The sequence below is a fragment of the Podarcis filfolensis genome (assembly GCF_964270895.1).
Source record: "Podarcis filfolensis genome assembly, chromosome: Z".
Classification (NCBI taxonomy): domain Eukaryota; kingdom Metazoa; phylum Chordata; class Lepidosauria; order Squamata; family Lacertidae; genus Podarcis; species Podarcis filfolensis.
In genome coordinates, this window is record NC_139617.1 from 11,660,787 (window position 1) to 11,674,784 (window position 13,998).

Genomic DNA, 13,998 nt, shown 5'->3' on the forward strand with positions numbered 1-13,998 from the left:
CATTGGCAACTTCCAGGGGTCATGTGTTCCAGTGATGGTTGGGGCCAGAGGCAAAGTAAGTGGAGCAATTAATGCAACTTTGGCCAGCAGGGTGCATTCCATCCATCCCAAACTCATAGGTTTCTGCACATATGATTCCATCCAGCCAAGTAAGAGGTGCTGGAGTGATGGGGTGAAACCCAGAGGTCCACCTGCCTTTTTTTTTCCCTTTCCTGCTGCATCCTGTATTCATTTTCCCAACAATGGCCTATCATGCAATGGCTTTTGAAACTCAGAAAGTTTTAGCATAAGGAATGAGAACTTTTGGCTCTCCATATGATGCTGAACTACACCCCTCATCAGTCTTGGCCATTGGCCATGCTTACTGGGGCTGATGAGAATTGTAGTTTTGCCCTCAGTCTATGGAGGTGTCTGGCTCACCCTTCAAGGACTCAAGTTCTGGGTCAGAGATAGGCATGGCACTCAGCCCTCTCTGTTGCATTACCTTTAGTCAGCTTCCAGCCCTCTGTGAGCTTGAGTGTGGCTTTGTGAAGTGGGGAATCTCCTCCATTCATGGAAACTTCCAACACATTTCAGGGTCTAAAGTAAGGTTACCAGATGTCCCTGTTTCCTGGGGACAGTCCCCAGATTTACAAATCAGTTCCCTGACAAAATCCATTCATTCCTACTGAAGCTGAAAGGTGTCCCCGGATTCATTGAAAAAAATCTGGTAACCTTAGTCTAAAGCACAACTGTATAAGTAAACACATCATCCTGTTTTCTGTTGTGGAAGGTGGGTGATTGCAGGGCGTACAACCAACAGAACAGAACCATCAGAAATACAGAACAGGATATTAACAGTAATCCTTGCTGTGACTATAGGGACAGATCCATACCATGCATTTAAAGCACATGGCTTCTTCCACACACCCCAAAGAATTCTGGGAGCTGTAGTTTGTTAAGGGTACTGGAGATTGTAGGTTTGTGAGAGGTGCCCTTGATTCTTTGGGGATTGTCATGTGCTTTAAATGTGCATTGGAATGTGTTTGAAATACATTTTTTCCTCTGGAATCCCCTCATTTTTTCCTCTGGAATCAGAGTATGGATATTGGACTCCAGCCCCCATCATCCTCAGCCAGCATGGCCAATGGACAGGGATGGTGGGAATTGTAGTCCAACAACATCTGGAGGACCACAGGTCCCCCAACCTTGCCTTTGAGGGAATACTGCTTCCATATGATTCTAGCCTTAATAAATCTCAACAGAAGGGTTACGATTAAATGGATGGCAAAAGGTAGCCAGAGAATTTGGTGTAGTCCCTGGAGTTGTTCCAAGCCTGTAATATCTGCAAGCGAATAATTGGCCATTTTACATGTTCCCCCCCCTCCTCCTCCTTTGAGGCAACTGTACTGTGGCTCACGGGCAACACTGACCTGATTTTTATCTTTCCCTTCCTCTTTTTGCACAGATATAAATATCATAGTGAGGCAATATTAAATAAACATCTTTTCTGCTTTGTATGTGAAATAAACAAGGAAAGGTAAGCATCCGATTTGCAGGGTGAGGTGGGGAACTGAGAACACTAATTCACTTCCCACTCAATATGCATTGCACCCTATCTGCTTAACACCTTACCTTCTTGGTTTGAATGTTCCAGTTAAATATGTTGGGAATAATCTACTGCTGTAAGAATGTCCAGTGCAACACCCACAAAGTCTTAATGCTGGAGCCCACATAATGCTTTATTTCATATTCCTTGTTAATTCTAAAACTGTTTATGGGGGCTGAGCTATGGTCACAATCCCTCTCAAACTGCACATGGTGGGAAGGGTTCTAATGGACTCTTCACAGTATGTTACTATTGTCATCCCTCTCCCACCATGCTGCCCCTGTGCTGAAGCTATGCTAAGCTGCTTATTTCAAAGCTAAGACCAAAATGTTCTTTGGAGCATCCAGCAGTCTGCTTCCCACCCAAGGGAGATCTAGTCCTTGCAGGACCGCAATGATCACACAGCATTCCAGAAGAGGAATGCAGCTAAGGATCTACCTCCAAACAAATGGGAGTGCTGTAGACTGTTCCATGGAGTTTGGGACCAGATATGTTCCTCTACTAAGGAACCATTTCTAGTGCTGTGCCAAAAATTCTCCAGTGGTGGTTGTTGTTGTTTTAGCCATTGCCCATAAATAAATGTGAAAATATATCGCATTTCAAAGTTATCCAAGGGGAGAGAACATTTTCATGAAATTCTCATGGGAGTGGTACAAAGTTTGTGTCATGTTTGCCTACCTTTTGATGGGGACACGGGGTGTTTATGAGCACCCTTTATTTCATTATGCCAAGCATCTCACCTTGCAGCTTTCCTAGATGCCCATGTTCTGATAAAAGGGAAAGCAAGGGGAAACCCATGGGGTACTGTAATTCTTTCCATGGGGTGGTTTTGGGATTTATTTATTTATTGAGATCAGGAAGCAGGGGTAGCCAGGGAGACTGCAGAGTGCTGAAAAAATTATTTACTGGGAACGAAAAGAAAAACACATGCCACTTTCAACTATGACGAACATAGTTATTGCACTTATTTGCATACAGTATGCCAAGTGATCCATGGATTATTATTAATGCCATTGTAAACAGCGTACGTAAATGTTACAGATAGGTAGCTGTGTTGGTCTGCCATAGTCAAAACAAAAAAAATTTTTTCCTTCCAGTAGCACCTTAAAGACCAACTAAGTTAGTTCAGAGTACCTTAATTATTTTTTGTTTGTTTTTTAAAGATATTTATTGAAGTTTTACAAAAAGAAGAAAATTACAAAGTAAAAAGAAAGCAGAGAAAAGAAAAAAATACAAAAAATACATAGAAAAAAAGATAAAAAATAATTAAAAACAAATCAATTTTTCGTATCTTAAATTTCATTTGCTTATTTCCCTGACCTCCTCACACCTCCCTTTTTTGTATTCCCGTTCACATGATTAATTCAGCAAATCCTTACCCTCTTTCTTTTATCTTAACTCTATATCTCAACATATTATAACTTTATATTTTCATCCGTTATCAATCCATTTTTACATACTCTTATTAACCTTGTTGCTAAGGCCGCTTGATTTCAATCCAACATCATTTTAACATTCATTAATTTTACAATGTTTCTGCAAATAGTCTTTAAATTTCTTCCAATCTTCTTCCACCAACTCTTCTCCCTGGTCTCGGATTCTGCCAGTCATTTCCGCCAGTTCCATATAGTCCATCACTTTCATCTGCCATTCTTCCAGGGTGGGTAAATCTTGTGTCTTCCAATACCTTGCGATGAGTATTCTTGCTGCTGTTGTAGCGTACATAAAGAAAGTTCTATCCTTCTTTGACACCAATTGGCCGACCATGCCCAGGAGAAAGGCCTCTGGTTTCTTCAAGAAGGTATATTTAAATACCTTTTTCATTTCATTATATATCATCTCCCAGAAAGCCTTTATCCTTGGGCACGTCCACCAAAGGTGAAAGAATGTACCTTCATTTTCTTTACATTTCCAACTTTTATTATCGGGCAAATGATAGATTTTTGCAAGCTTGACTGGTGTCATGTACCACCTATATATCATTTTCATAATATTCTCTCTTAAGGCATTGCATGCCGTAAATTTCATACCTGTGGTCCACAACTGTTCCCAGTCAGCAAACATAATGTTATGTCCAACATCTTGTGCCCATTTAATCATAGCAGATTTAACCGTTTCATCCTGAGTATTCCATTTCAACAGCAAGTTATACATTCTTGAAAGTATCTTTGTTTTGGGATCTAACAGTTCTGTTTCCAATTTTGATTTTTCCACCTGGAAGCCAATTTTTTTGTCCAAATTGTAAGCCTCCCTTATTTGATAATAGTGAAGCCAGTCTCGCACTTTATCTTTTAATTTCTCAAAACTCTGCAATTTCAATTTGTCTCCTTCTTGTTCCAAAATTTCCCAATATTTCGGCCATTTGGCCTCCATATTGAGCTTTTTCTGAGCCTTTGCTTCCATCGGTGACAACCACCTTAGGGTTTTATTTTCAAGTAAGTCCTTATATCTTATCCAGACATTAAACAATGCTTTCCTGACAATATGATTTTTAAATGCTTTGTGTGCTTTAACCTTGTCATACCACAAATATGCATGCCACCCAAAAACATTATTAAAACCTTCTAAATCCAAAATGTCTGTGTTCTCAAGAAGCAGCCATTCTTTCAACCAGCAGAATGCTGCTGATTCATAATAGAGTTTAAGGTCTGGCAGGGCAAGTCCACTTCTTTCCTTTACATCAGTTAGTATTTTAAATTTTATTCTGGGCTTCTTGCCCTGCCAAACAAATCTAGAAATGTCTCTCTGCCACTTCTTGAAACAGTCCATTTTGTCCAAAATTTGCAATGATTGAAACAAAAATAACATTCTTGGCAATACATTCATCTTTATAACAGCAATTCGACCTAACAAGGAAAGCTTCAAATTTGACCATATTTCTAGATCCTTTTTCACTTCTGACCAACATTTCTCATAATTGTCTTTAAATAGGTTTAAGTTATTAGCGGTCATGTTAACCCCCAGGTATTTTACTTTCTTAACCAATGTTAAACCTGTCTCCTTCTGAAACCTCTTTCTCAATCGGTGTTAAGTTTTTCTCAAGAACTTTAGTTTTTAACTTGTTCAACTTAAATCCTGCCACATGACCAAATTCTTGAATCAGTTCTAATACTCTTTTAGTACTAGATTCTGGCTCCTGTAACGTCAGTACTAAGTCATCTGCAAAAGCTTTCAGTTTGTACTGTTTGGCTCCAACCTGTATACCTTTAATCAAACGGTCCCTTCTGATCATATTTAGCAAAACCTCCAGGACCGAAATAAAAAGCAATGGGGAAATTGGGCAGCCTTGTCGTGTCCCTTTCTCTGTCTTAAATTCCTCTGTCACCACGTTATTAACTATTAGTTTAGCCTTTTGTTCTGAATAAATTGCACTTATACCATTTTCAAACCCTTGACCAACCCCCATCCCCTGAATATTTTTCTTCATAAAACTCCAAGAAATATTATCAAAGGCTTTCTCCGCATCTACAAAGATTAAGACTGCTTTAGTATTAATGTTCACTTGCAACTTCTCCAAAATGTTAATTATATTCCTCGTATTGTCAGACAAGTGTCTACCCTGGAGAAAGCCAGCTTGGTCTTTATGTATCTCCTCCACTAATACTTTTTTTAGCCTTTTAGCCAAAATATCTGCAAAAATTTTATAATCCACATTAAGCAGGGATATGGGGTGGTAGTTCTTAAGCTGTGTCTTTTCAGACTCATTTTTCGGTATAAGTGTAATATAGGCTTCCTTCCACGACTCTGGCGCTTTTTTCCCCTCCAAAATTTCATTGCAGACCTCCTTTAGTAGTTGAATTACCCAATCTTTCAAAGATCTGTAATATTTTGAGGTTAAACCATCCGGCCCTGGAGATTTGCCCAACTGCATATTCTGGATGGCACCTTCCACCTCCTGTTCTGTTATTTTATAGTTCAACATTAACTTATTTTCTTGAGAGATTTTTTGTAGTCCATTTGTTTTCAAGAATTGGTCTATATCAAACTCTTTCTGTGGCCCTTGTGTATATAACTGTTTAAAGTACCTCTGGAAGCATTTTCTAATTTCCACTGGATTCTGAATATTCTTTCCTTCTACTTCCAAGTTGGTAATGGTGTTAAGTTTTTGTTTTTCTTTCATTTGCCAGGCTAACAATTTTCCACATTTATTAGCCGATTCAAATGTCCTTTGTCTCATCTGTTTAATTTTCCATTTTATTTCCTGATTCATCATCTTCATGTATTGAACTTGATATAACTTTATTTCTCTCAGAATCTCTTGTGACTTTGGTTTCGCTCTCAGTTTCTTCTCACCCTCTTTTATTTTTTCCAAAATTTTGTCTTTTTTCTCATTTTGAGTTCTCTTCTTTATTGCATTCTGTTGAATTAGAAACCCCCTCATAACTGCTTTACTTGCGTCCCAGATTACTCTTTTTTCAATGGTGGTGTTCATATTTATCTCAAAATAGTCTCTCAGGGTTTTTTGGGCCTTCGTGGTAACCTCTTGGTCTCTAAACAAGGTGTCATTCATCCTCCATCTGAAGGAACCGGTTGGTGTTAATTTCATCTCCATTTTCACAGCATTATGGTCGGAGCAAGTTTTGGGGCAAATATCCACTTTTCGAGTCTTAGGTGCCAGTCCTCTAGTTATCCAGATTTGGTCAATTCTTGTCCATGTCATTTTGGCTTCAGAGAAGAAGGTTCCCTCTCTACCCAAGGGATTCTTTATTTTCTCTACCCAAGGGATTCTTTATTCTTTATTCTCCAAATGTCAATCAAGTCCATATTGTCAGTCATCTCAAAAAAGGTTTCTGGTAGTCTGCCATCTTTAGTAACTACCTGTCTCTGTGACTTGTCCATGTTTGTAGATACCACTCCATTCATATCTCCCATCATGATAATGTTGTAATCCATATAGTCATTTTTGATGACCAGTTCTTTAAAACAAAATTCAACTTCACGTAAATGTGCAGGCACAGAATTCCTCTTACAAAGTTGATTAGTGAAGGATGACATGTTCCCTGACAGAATTGGTAGATTTTTCCTTTGGGGTACTTGTTTTATTTCTGGTTTAAAATTATTAGCATATTCTAACGACAATATCAGGGTGGCTTCAGAAATATATATTAAAGTTTATCAAGAGGAGGTACATATTTATTCGCTCTTGATGACTGGAGGTTAGGCATCAAGAATCTTTTGACGAAATAGGAAGACAATTCAACCAGCCAAATATTTGACTTTTCTAGGACATTTATCTAAGACTTGCTAAGCTAACATACTCTTATAAATGTTGAATATGAATTTCCATTCGTGGCTTGATTAACATAATCTCCTGCGATTGTTTCTTCAAACGAATATTATTTATCATTATTTAAACTCAGCAGTTTCTGGACTTTTGTTCTCTCTTTTTAAGCGTTATTCAGCATTATTCAGGCTTGCGTAATGAAAACTTGATTTGCTTTATCAGTAAGATTACTGCTTGCATTTGAAATTAAATTTATTACATTTTTATCATGCCCTTCCACCAAGGAGCTCAGGGTAGCACTTGCTCCTCACAAGAATCCTGCATGGCAAGAAAACGTGGCAAGTCAGGTGAGCCAGGTGACCCTAGTCCCTAGATCTGGTGGGTTCCAGATGGCAGATATGGGGCTGTATTCTTCAATGTAATAGGTCTGGAGCCATGTGGTGATGGCGAGCAAGGGGCAGAGAGAGAGAGAGCCAGAAGGGCAAGCCACTTGTCACCAACCGCCTCTCTCTCCCTGCTCAGCAGGCTGTGAGGAGAGGGCTAGATTGTTCCTGCCAGAGATCTTGAACCAATTGCTAGCACATTGCTCCCTCCCACATTAATTGCTCCATCCCTTTTGGCTTGTTTCCACGTTTTCCCACTCCTGACCTCCTTTTCTCCTGCAAAACGTCACCCCAAAGGCACACAAAATTAGGCTAAGGGGTGCATCAGCTGCTGCTCCTGTCAGCTGCCATTTGTTGTCTTTTCCCAGAATGCTTCACCCTGGCTACCATCACTCCCCACCCCAGGCAATGCTCCAGAATTATCCTGCAATGCTGAATTGGGGGGGGGGGGGAGAGACACCAAAAGGCAGCTTCTAAAAATGGCTACAGATGTCTCCTCTGTTGCTGCCACCAAAAGCAAAAAAAAAAAAAATGGGGTTGGGGCTGGGGTTTTGTTTTGTTTCTTTTTTAAAAAAAAAATCCTGAAAATAAAAGTGGGTGTCACAAAAAAACAAATGCAGATGAATAAGGCATGAAATAAACTAGACCAGCAGAAATGACTGGAATCCCAGTGCAGTGTGTGTGTGTAATCTTGCATACCCCTTCAGAGGGGGAGCAGGCTTTTGTCAGTGGCAGAATGCCCTTCACAGCTGAGAGGGCCAATCTGGCTCGAGAGTCAAATAAATTAATTAATCTCTTTGCAATTTTCTTGGAAATTCTTCCATAAGCCAAACGTACCTTTTGAGGGTGTTGAATGTGCTTCTGGCAATTGTAAAGCCGCCAGCAGCAGCAGCAGCATCTCACCTCCAGCTGAGAGCCACCTGATTATAGGTTTGGGTATCCCTGCATCCAGGCACTCAACCCTCCTGGAACACAGATCAACCATCTCACCCAGTGCATGAGGTTATCCGCTAACCTGCTAATTACTAACTGCAGGATTCCTAATTAGATCCCCTTTCCTTAAATAAATACATAAACATAGGCAGACGTGTTCATCTGCATCTTCAGTTAGGCACCAGCAGCTACAGAGAGGGGGGATTTTTTTTTTACACACACACACACACACACACACACAGAGAGAGAGAGAGAGAGAGAGAGAGAGATGCTTTTGATTTTGTGCATTCCACATTGATGGTCAGTTCACATTTATAGATAAACCTACCTAACTCACACTTTCTGAAATGATGTACGAACCAAAACACAGGCACCCTTCGAAATTCACATGCCTTAAAGTTTTGCAATGCATTTCTCCAGGCAGGTAATGTTTACAAAAATGCATATACTAAGGGAAAGCATTGTATTTAAGCCAATCATTATATCTCTTTGCAAAAATGTGTATATTAGGCATAATTTCCTGCACACCCAGTGAGGGGAGTGGGGTGGGCTGGAGAAGAAGGGCAACTAGCTACAGAAGACGGATTTAAATTACTGGTGCCTTCTTGCACTAATGTGCTTGATGGCTGTCCTAAAGATTTTCATGCTTCCAAAGATATGCGCTAATATGGTCCACTGGATGCAAGCCCTTATCGGATCTATCATTTCTTCAGTTGCATTCACAAGTGATGGTTACGGTGCTATCTGATCAAGCATAACTATATAAAAAATTCGGTCAGTCCTGCTAGACATGGAATTTTATCTAACTGAACGAGCTCTTCAGTGGAAAAAGTATTCTTTCCTCTTGCTGCTCAGCTTGCTTTTGAAAAGAGAGATTCTCACACGCTTTTAGAGTGCTATTAAACTGGGCAAATAGGCCTCTTTTGTCTGTGTAGTGGTATTATCAGAGCAACAGTATCTGTCTAAAATTGTAGGCAAAATGTGTTTATTTTTTTCCCCTTTGACAGCTATATATCAGTTTTGTTTGCATTTGGTGTGTGGCTCAGGGATAGATAGAGGCATTGCACTTACAGTTCTATGATTCCATGAGCAGGAGGTTTAGACCACACTTACAACTGCATTAAGGTGGTAAGAAAATAGTTCCTGGAACAGAATCTATGACAGCCCTCCTGCATGACCAGAGCAGTCCTATACAGTGGTACCTCTAGTTATGAACTTAATTCGTTCGGAGGTCCGTTCTTAACCTGAAACTCTTCTTAACTAGAGGCGTGCTTTCACTAATGGGGCCTCTTGCTGCCCCTGTGCTGCCGGCACATGATTTCCGTTCTCATCCTGGGAGAGAGTTCTCAACTCGAGGTAGCTCTTCCAGGTTAGCGGAGTTTGTAACCTGAAGCGTTTGTAACCTGAGGCGTTACAAACTGTAACTTGCTTATTCAGAAGTTAGTTCTACTGAGTCCCATTGATAATAAACCTGTAAGTCTTTAAAATTCCACAAGAAGACTCCTGTTTTTGCAGCAGCAGTGTAGCACAGCTGTCACAGAATCATACAGTTGGAAGGGTACGGGGGGGGGGGGTATCCCTGGTGTGCCACAGTGGTCAAAGTGTTAGACTAGGAGAAGAAGACCTGGGTACAAATCCCCACTCCCAACACAAAGGGTGTGGGGTGTGCTTGGGCCAATCACTGTCTCTCAATCTAATCTATCTCACAGGGTTGTTACATGGACAGGGTGGAGCAGACTAGAGCCCTGATCTCACTTGGGAAAAGTCAGTAATAGGAATGCAATATACTTTTTAAAAATGGTCATCCAGTGTCTCTCTCTATCTCTCTCCTTCACTAGAGATATTTAAGCAATCTCCTTGTGAGGCACTCTGTTCCATAGGCAAATAACTCTTGTTGTTAATGCATTTCACCCAGTGATTAGCTGATATTGCTTGCATCCACACCACACATTGAAAGTACATTGAAAATACATGAAATACATGGCTTCACCCAAAGAATCCTGGGTTTGTCCCTGATAGAGTTACACCTCTAACAAACTAGTTCTCGGGGGGGGGGGGATGAGGGGAGTCATGGGCTTTCAATGTGTCTTCAATGTGTGGCATGGATGTTGCCATTGATTACTCCGGTTTGCATTGGTTCTCCTCCAGATTTGTCAGATCTTTGTACAGAAGCTGTCAGCAACTGAATCTGGACCCCATGGGTCACCAACATGGGCACACATACTTGATGTCCTCAGGGTCCCATCTCCACAAAGAGTTCTTTGGCCAAAATAAGGCTTTTTTATCTCCTGGGAGGGGGAGATTTGTGGCTAAGGCTGGGGAGAAATGTGTATTTAAAGTCAAATCTATCAAATCTGCTCTTTTTTGAAACTGAGACATAGCTATATCCTTGTAAAAAAAATTGTGAAGAAGCTCTCAAAAATACATCTATCAGCAGAATATGTACGCAAAAATGAAGATAATAGTGAAAATAACACCAAAATTAATTGTATTCAGGCAAATTGCTTTCAAAGATGTGTACAATAGTCAAAAGTGCATATATGTCTGGTCAGAGAAATTCACATGTGCATTTTTTTAAAAAAAATATTCAAATTGCTGCAGTGTGTGAGGAACTGAATTTAAGACTGGTAAAATGAGAACACTGAGAGGATCTAAACAGACAGATCCTTCCATCCCTGCTTGTGACATGCATGTTTCTCCAGTTAGCAAACATGCCCTTTGGCCCCCAAAGGCTGGTGACCTAGCTTTAACCACTGACCTATGCCTCCCCAAGAATCTTGTCTCTGAAATTTTGGAAAGTATGAGTGCATACAACAGCTGTGTGGCAGTGAAGCAAGACTCCAGGTATATTGGCAGGTTCCCTTAGGGACATGATGTACAATATTAAACACTCCTTAAGCAAAAGCAATAAAAGGCCGATTTTTCCCCCACTTAGCTTAAAAAACCGGCATAAATTTCCCTTTAATTGCACTTGGAGTTTTCAATTATCAAAATGTCTCATTTGTAAGCTGTCTGCTAACCCAAGCCTTGTACCTGCTCGTTCTATAGCATGTAGCAGAATCGTAATGCTGCCTCAGACATCACAGCCATCTTTGTAAAATATGATGTTAAGGAAGGCTGAGTTCATTGTACCATACATATGTAAATGCCTCTCTTTCAGTGGTCTCGGGGGAGAGGGGAAGCCAGACCGTATTCCCAAGCACAGCATGTATTAATTGTACAGCAATAAAGTGCACACGTACGAACTCAAGAACGTTCAAGAAGCATTAAGCAACCAAAGTCAGGACATCATTAAGGGAACCAGAAAGCCCTGCTCAGAAGTTATATTTAAAAGATGCTGCATTGGGAACTGCCTGGACTGAAGCTCTTTTGCAAAGGGCAGACAACCCAACCTGTAAACCAGGTAATGTGAGGAGTAATTTTCAGCCCGGGGCCTACATTTCCTTCTGGGTGACCTTTTGAGGACCACTGGCCAGAAGCAGAAGTGGACAGACCAACAAATATAAAAGTTACCTTTGTATAGTAAGCTGGCTTCTACACAGTGATGTGAGCCCAACTGGTGCGTGGCTTGGGGAAGAGTTTCACAGGCTGGACAGAGAGGCATTGTTGGCATCCATCTGTCTCAAGAGACAATGGAGTGCACCTCCACAGGTTAAGTCAAACTGCTGGAGAATCATAGTGCCTGCTGTGGATGCAGAAACCGGTAACTCAGAACTGCTGCCTCCCATGTTGTTTCTGCTGTGTTAGCAGCACCAAAGTGACCTTCCACAGTGTGCAAGTCTGGGCAGTGTGTATGGAGGTCCTGGGCTGCCCAGATAACAAAAAACCCCTCTTAGCCTCACTGATGTGACCCAAAGCAATGCGTTTTGCACCAGTTTGGTTGCAGAAGTTGCTGGAAGGAAGCATACATGACACCATCCAACCATTTTAGGAACTCCACTCCATATTTGTTTAGGGTTTACTCCTTCACCTTTTCTTCTTACAAAGATATCCTGCAAGGCAGCAGAGGTTTATGTTCAGAGCTTTCCTTCTCTTAGTTGGGTTCCCTTCCCAGGCTGACGAGCCGATCTGCCCCTCACTTACCTCCACAGCACATGCAGAAACTGCCGTCTTAACCATTGGACCCACTATGGGTCTCATCCGCTCAATCCACCGGAGCCTGTCTTCACATGCAGGAGAAGTCGCTAACTCACTGAGAGTTTGAGACCCAATGGCCACCCTCACCTTGTTTAGCCAGCTAGTCAGAGCCCATAGAGAGCAGCATCATACCACCTCAGATTCACATGGCTTCCCAAAAAGAAACTTGGGGAATGTAGTTTGTTAAAGGTGTTGAGAGTTGTGAGGAAGCATTCTCCCATTCCCCTAACAGAGCTACAATTCCCTGTGTTCCCTGAAAAGAGGGTCTGAGTGTTCCACTACTCTGAAAACTGTAACTCTGTGAGCGGAATAGGGGTCTCCCTAAGAACTGTCAGTACCCTTAAGAACCCTACAGTTCCCATGATTCTTTGGGGGAAGCTATGACTGTTTAAAATGGTATGGCACTGCTTGCAGAATAAAGTGCAGATAAGGCCTGTTAAATCCACCCACAGCCCTGGACTGAATCCCTATCATTAGTAAATAATGGTTTCTTAAATGAAGTCAGGGGACATTGCCCTCCTGCTATAAGAGACCATAGCAAGATTGCAGCCCACCCCCCTAAAAAAAAAGCTTCCATGCAGATAGCCTTCAAGAATGAGATTATTCTCCCCAGCTGTTCCACAATTAGCTCTCAGCAGTTTGCTTAAATTCAGTCTACGTCCCAGCCACAGTTGTTCACAAGGAATGAATGGTCCACTTGCAAGCGTAAATTTCCCACTGTGCTGCTCTTTGTTCGTTTTATGCTGCCTCCCTGCTCTGCTGAAGCTGTTAAATGAGTCGATATTACCTTAATATGAGCTTTAAAGGTGTTATTTAATGCCATTACATTCTCTATTAAAAAAAGAAAGAAATGCACTACATGAACGGGAGGCGGGGGGGACGACACACCTCTGAATACCAGTAAAACCACATGTCTACATTACTTGCCTTGAGATAATTGCCACAATATTTTAATTGCCATTTTCTCCTTATGCAGAGCTCAGTCTGGGCTAGTTATGGGCCAGACCACACCTCCCAATCAATTCCAGTACTGCTCCGTGCCACCTTGGAAATAGGATAATGTCAAACGGAAGCTACTTCATGTTATATAAGGCTCCACCTGCACTATACATTCAAAGCAGTATCATACCGCTTGAAAGAGTCATGGTCTCCCCCAAAGAATCCTGGGAGCTGTGGTTTGTTACACCTTCCATTGAGCATACAAAGATCATTGCTGGGGTGGAAAACATGATCCTCACAATTTCAGTGAGCATATTTTGAAGGTGTGAACAGGACTTTTCAAGTTGTCCTTTGGGCTGCTGATTAGGCCAGGGATGGGAAGACTCAAATATGCCCCCCCCCCAGTCTATCTGGCCCTTGGAAGCCTTTCCAGGCTATGCCTTCTCCCTAGCCACATTCCCTCTCCCTAGGTCTCAGCCCTTACCAGCCCTGCTTTGTACCCTCCAGTTTTTCCCAACCTGGAAGGTTCCCTTGAACTTGACTCGATGGAGGCTAAAGAGGGGTGTACATGTATCTGTACTGCACTAAAGTAACATTAACTTTTACTGCTCTGCCCACCTTTCCATCTCTGGCATGTGATTCATGGAAGGTTGCGCAGAAGGGAATGTGGTCCACGGTCTGGAATAGATTTCCTCCACAGCATCAAGCTGATTGCACATGAGGTCATCTAAAGGAAATTACACAGTTTCGTTGGTGTGTGGGTGTGGGTCTGTGGGTCTGTGGCTGTGGGTGTA

General features: G+C 41.5%; 1 protein-coding gene across 3 annotated transcripts in view; it reads left to right on the forward strand.

Annotated features, from left to right (window-relative positions):
• Positions 1–13,998, forward strand: part of LOC310754153 (glutamate receptor 3) — a 204,452-nt gene that overhangs the window by 77,439 nt on the left and 113,015 nt on the right. The window lies entirely within an intron of this gene.